At 48.1% G+C, this 5511-nt stretch overlaps 1 non-coding gene across 1 annotated transcript; it reads right to left on the bottom strand.

Annotated features, from left to right (window-relative positions):
- Positions 1-5404: 5404 nt before the first annotated feature.
- On the bottom strand, positions 5405-5511 carry LOC112084891. The gene has a single exon (XR_002898547.1). It is a non-coding gene; the product is annotated as a small nucleolar RNA R71 (small nucleolar RNA).

Here is a 5511-nt window from a genome sequence, read left to right as displayed (position 1 = left end):
CCCGCTTGACCTTGGCATCGAACAAGGCATCCTTGGCTTCAATACGCCTCTTAAGCATCGCCACCTCGGCGCTTTTAGCTCTCCTCGCCTCCTCGAGGCGAATGATTGAGGCGGAGACCTTGTCAACATTGGCGCGCAAAACGATCTTCTCCTCTTCCAGCCTGGACGCCCTGGCCATCGCCTCGTCCAGTTTCCCCTTTACCGCCGCGGCTTCGTTCTGAGCCTCTTCCAGCTTCACCTTTGACGCCGCGGTCTCATTTCGGGCCTCGTCCAAGCGACGTTCAACCTTAGACAGGTCCGCCTCGTACTCGACCATCAGGTCGTTAATGCCCGCTACAAACTGCAAAGAACAAACTCGCGTTAAACACTTAGTAAAATTTGCAAAAATAAAGGAAAGCAAATAGAACATACCTTGCTACCGCGCTGTGCCATCGCGCCGTACGACCTCGGCCTCCTCAGCTTCTCCGGAGGAGGAAGACGCGTGTTCGCGTTATTTATACGTGAGAACATAACGACAGAGGCGTCGGGGTCGTCGACGACCAACTTGCGTGCAGCGGAGTGTCCAGGCGTCGGCTTCTGCCTCTTCTGGGACGGCACGTCCTTCTGAACAGCAACGCCCTTCCCCTTGTCAGCGGCCGAACGTTTTTGGCTGGGGTCATGTTTCTGAACAACTGAAGTCGGGGGCCTCGTCGACTTCGGGAGGGCCAAAATGGCGAAGTTCGAAGGGGTTTTGCTCCGCACCGCCGAATCATCCCCGGACGCCTCAGGAATAATTTCGCCCGGTTCCACCTCGGGCGCTGCATCTTTCTCGGCCGCCTCGGCAGTGTTGGCCTCTGCGGCTCAGACCGTTTCGTCTCCTTCCCGGCTCGGCAGGTCGGGTTGAGGGATGGCCTCGGTCTACGCTTGAACCGCCTCGGTCTGTGCTTGAGCCGCCTCGGCAGCTCGTCTCTCGGCCTCTTCTTCTTCACGCCTCTTCCTATCTCTCAGAGCGATTATCACCATTTTTTCTCGTGTATCTCTTGAGGAGCTGGAAGACAAAGAGCTGACAGGGACTCGGGCAAGTAGAGATAGCTCGAGGGTAAAGCTCTTCCTCCAATTGACCTTCCGAGCCGAAAGAGAATCTCGAACAACAAAGAGGTCGTCGGGAATCGGGGGAAGAATGTTCCAAACTGCAAAACAAAGCAAAAAAGAAAAGAAAAATTCAGTAAGGGAAAAGGATACCAAAAAACAGTTCCGAGCCGAGGCAAAGCTTCGGGTTGGCTACCCAGTGGTCCCCAAGCGGTCTTGGTTCTCTGAACGTAATCCTCGCCGACCGACGCCTCGTTCACCAAGACGTAGAAGTGCGTTCAGTCCAAAACTGATCCTTGATGGGAAAACCGCCTATGATCCGTCGGTTCGCCTTGTTGGAAATATAGAATCTATTTCTTTTCGGAGCTTTCCTGATTTCCAGCAAGTTCAGCAGGTGATTCAGCTCGATATCAAGCCCGCATTCAAAGCTTCGGACTAAGATGCCAATCATATGCCCCTCGGCATGATTTGCCCAATCGAGATCCCGTGTTTCCAGAGATATTCGAGGATCACTCCGGGGATCGGGAACCAGAGAAAGCAAAGCTCGAAGAACGCCTCGTACAGAGTGAAGTGATTCTCTTAAGGCTTGCCGGCTCGGTCGCTCTTCTCTGGAACGACAAACTCCACTGCCTCGGATATCCCGAAGCGATGCTTCAACGCCTCGAGCGACTCAAGGGAGCATAACGTAGAGCCAGGCGGGTCAGGCTTTTGTCTCTTAACTCGTGGCCCTCGCCCAGATGTGGAAGCGCCTCGGGACGCCATGAGACATTCCAACTCACGCTTCGCCTCGAATAGGTCAAAGGGAAATGCATCCTCCTCGGATTTGAGTGCGGCGCGATCAATATCTTTATCAGGAACGGGATCCTGGGGACGGCTCGTCGAAACCGACGACTCGTCATCTGGAGAGCCGACATCTAACGGATTTGCATGATTTGACGCCTCGTCAGATGAACGATTGGAAGGGGTCGGTGAAACAGACGCCTCGGAGGATTCTGTTGTACCTCCTGCCTTGGCATCTACGCGGCTCGGCTCGTAATGAAAGAGTGAATCCAGCGAATCGTCGGAGCGGCTTTGCATAATTTACAACTTATACAGGAATTACAGCACGACTCGGCGAACCTCCGCCGGAAAAAGATCTGGAACGACGGAGACCTCGGAAACCCTAGTCGGAAAATAAATAAACTAGAGAGAGATGGGAGAGCTACCTTTAGTGAAAACGAGTGAGTCTGAAGATAATGAGGAAGAATGAAGGAGCTCGCCTATTTATAGGAAAACCGAAGCGCGTGAATTCCGTGTGAACCTCGGGAAACCGTCCAACAGCGCGTGGGATCTGCGGTGAATTAGCTGGCTCGAACTGTGTCGGTTGCTCGCGCTAATAGATCAGGAATTTTCTTTCGGAAGACCAACGGTTGGGATACCCGAGCTTTCAGCCGACATCTTACCATAGTAACGCCTCGTCGTTAACAAAACGGCTCGGCATTAACTCTCTTGAAACGCCTCGTCGTTAACGAAACGGCTCGGCATTAACTCTCTTGAAACGCCCCATCGTTAACGAAACAGCTCGGTATTAACTCTCTCTTGAAACGCCTCGTCATTAATAAAATGGCTCGGCATCGACTTTTTCTCAAAACGCCTCGCCGTTCATTCAGCTCGGCATAACCTTCTCGAAACGCCTCGTCACGGCTCGCCACTACTAAGAACAATAATGCAATGCAATGCAAGTTACTCTTTAGTCTAGACTTCAAAAGCAGATTAATTCATTCCCATGACAATAATCCCTTTGCTAATCACTTAATCAAGTCTAACAACCATTATATATAATCAAGCAATCAACAAGCATAATGCATCAAGCCTAATAAGTGACCAAAAAATCTCTCAACCAAGAAGACTGAATCTTACACAGAAAGACATAGCAAGCAATCACATGATCTCAAACATTTCAACTTAGAACTCTAATCTAGACTAATCCTCTCATGAAGGCATTAATCTCTACACTAATCCATTTTCAAACCAAATTCCCATTTGTGAAATATGAACTAATGAGCATTAAGAAAAAGTTCTAATATGTCATTTATGCAATTAACAAACATTCCCATGGCACTAATGCATAAACCCTTAGTTAGCTTTCATTCAGGCATTTCATCAAACACCTTGTGGGTGGAGATTTGCCTAAGCTCTAGACCAGAGTGATGTGCAAAGATCTAGCATTAGGAACAGCTAACTAAGGAAATGAAATGAGAATCTAGTCCCTAATCATCATAAATCAAACATCTAAGCACCCTAACCTACACACCTAGAAGCTTAAAAGATGACTACTCACTAATTATGAAGAACACATCTAATCTTTTGCAAGAGATGATGTTAATCATGATTAGAAGCAGAAATGAGATGATGAGATGATAAGAAACACCTTTGGAATGATCAAATCCCTTCAGATATCTCTTAATCAAAAACGTTTTTACACTAAAAAGGAAAGAAAACTAGAGAGAAATCTAAGTAGAAGATGAGATGTTTAGGGTTTTCTCCAAAAAGCTATATATACTAAGTGCTAATGGACCGGGTCAGCCCAAGACAAACTGGGTACTGACCCGGCTCAGTTGGGTCAGGTGGCTGGTGTGCGACATGGTCAGGTGCTTCCCAAGTCGCAGGCCCAAGTCGCACAGCTATAGAAGCAGCCTTGTGCGCCATAAATCCCTCAGCCTCAGCCGCATGCCTATCTAGGTGTAAACAGCGAATGTTTGTGCTGCTCAGGCTTCCTTCTCTTCAACTCGCACAACCAGGACGCATTATGGAGATAATATGTGTGCGAGATGGTCACTTCCTTGCCCAAGTCGCATGCCCAAGTCGGTGTAATTTGCGAACACATGTGCTATATGGTTCCACTTCATGTCCAACTCGCAGGTCTATCTCGCACAGCATTGTGGACTTACTCAAATTTGATTCTGGAAGTCTCTACCTTTCTCAGAGTCTCCTTACACTCATCTCTAAAGTCTCAACTTGTTTCCAGAGCGTTGAATGTTGGGGTCGGTTTTCACCCCAAGCGGATAAAACCATCTCAAAATGACTAAGTATGGAAGAAAGACAAATTAGCCGAGCTGTGCTCACCAAGACAAGTGGGAGAGCCGTGGAGAAAGACAAGTGGGAGAGCCGTGGAGAAAGATAAGTGGGAGAGCCGTGGAAGATTGACAAGTGGGAGAGCCTCGGAGAAAGGCAAAGATGGGCCACGCCGTGCAAAGATGGGCCGAGCCGTGAAGAGGAACAAGTAGGCCGAGCCGCGGAAAGGACGTCCAGTGGGCCGAGCTGTGCAAGAAAGCAGGTGGACCGAGCTGCATAAAAAGGAGAATGGGCCGAGCCACTTCCTTCCACAATTGGGCCGAGTCAAGGCCTTGAAAGACGAAGCCCATAGAAACCCTAGGTGAAATACAAAGGCGGTGAGCCGCACGAGGCGATAAGGAAATATGCCGAAAATCTCTCCCGAAATTCTCGGCTAGGCGGTTCAGGGCATTAGTATAAATAAACGATGTTTATCACTTGACTTAAGAGATTATCACATAAACTAGTGTCTGGCAACCACACTTATGGATTGATACCCTTTGTACTGCAAGTGACATAAGGGATTGATAACCCATCTAAGACCCAAAAATCTTACTTATCAATTGGCGCCGTTGCCATATTGTGTGGGGATTGTTAGCATTAGTTTCTGATATAGTTTTTGAGATCAAGTTTTTTTTGTTTTACTGATCACCTTTCAAGTTCTGTCTTTCTTTTCCGGTTTATGATCACAAGAAGCCAAGCAAGAAGACAAAGAGAAAGAGCAGTTCACTTGGAAAGGTTAGGAATGATGGATCACCAAGTTGGGAATGAGCATCAGGTCCATCAGGGACATGCTCAGGGTAACCAGAACCAAGACCGACCTCAAGTTAACCAGCCACAACCCTTCCCCAACCCACCCATACGTCATCAGCCACCACCAGTCTTTGTTGGTGAGAATGACCGAGCTTATACACACCAGTGTGGAGCAGGAATCAGGCCACCTATTTTCCAAAACAACAACTTTGAGGTGAAGGCCTCTTTGATCAATATGGTTCAGAATCAGAAGTTCTATGGCTTACCTATGGAGGATCCCTTGGAGCATCTAGATCAGTTTGACAGAGTTTGTGATCTCACTAAGATCAATGGGGTATCTGAAAACAGCTTCAAACCGAGATTGTTCCCATTCAGCCTTGGAGATAAGGCACATCTGTGGGAAAAGAACCTCCCAAGAGGATCCATCCACACATGGGAGCAGTGCAAGCTTGCCTTTCTATCCAAGTTCTTCTCAAGCTCAAGGACTGCAAAGCAAAGGAACCAGATTTCCAGCTTCACTCAACATTATAATGAGACCTTTGGAGAAGCTTTGGACAGGTTTAGAAGCTACACAAATCAGTATCCACATCATGGCTT

Source organism: Eutrema salsugineum, unplaced genomic scaffold (genome assembly GCF_000478725.1).
Source record: "Eutrema salsugineum unplaced genomic scaffold, Eutsalg1_0 scaffold_4, whole genome shotgun sequence".
In the NCBI taxonomy this organism is placed as follows: domain Eukaryota; kingdom Viridiplantae; phylum Streptophyta; class Magnoliopsida; order Brassicales; family Brassicaceae; genus Eutrema; species Eutrema salsugineum.
This window is presented reverse-complemented; position numbering and strand designations above follow the sequence as displayed.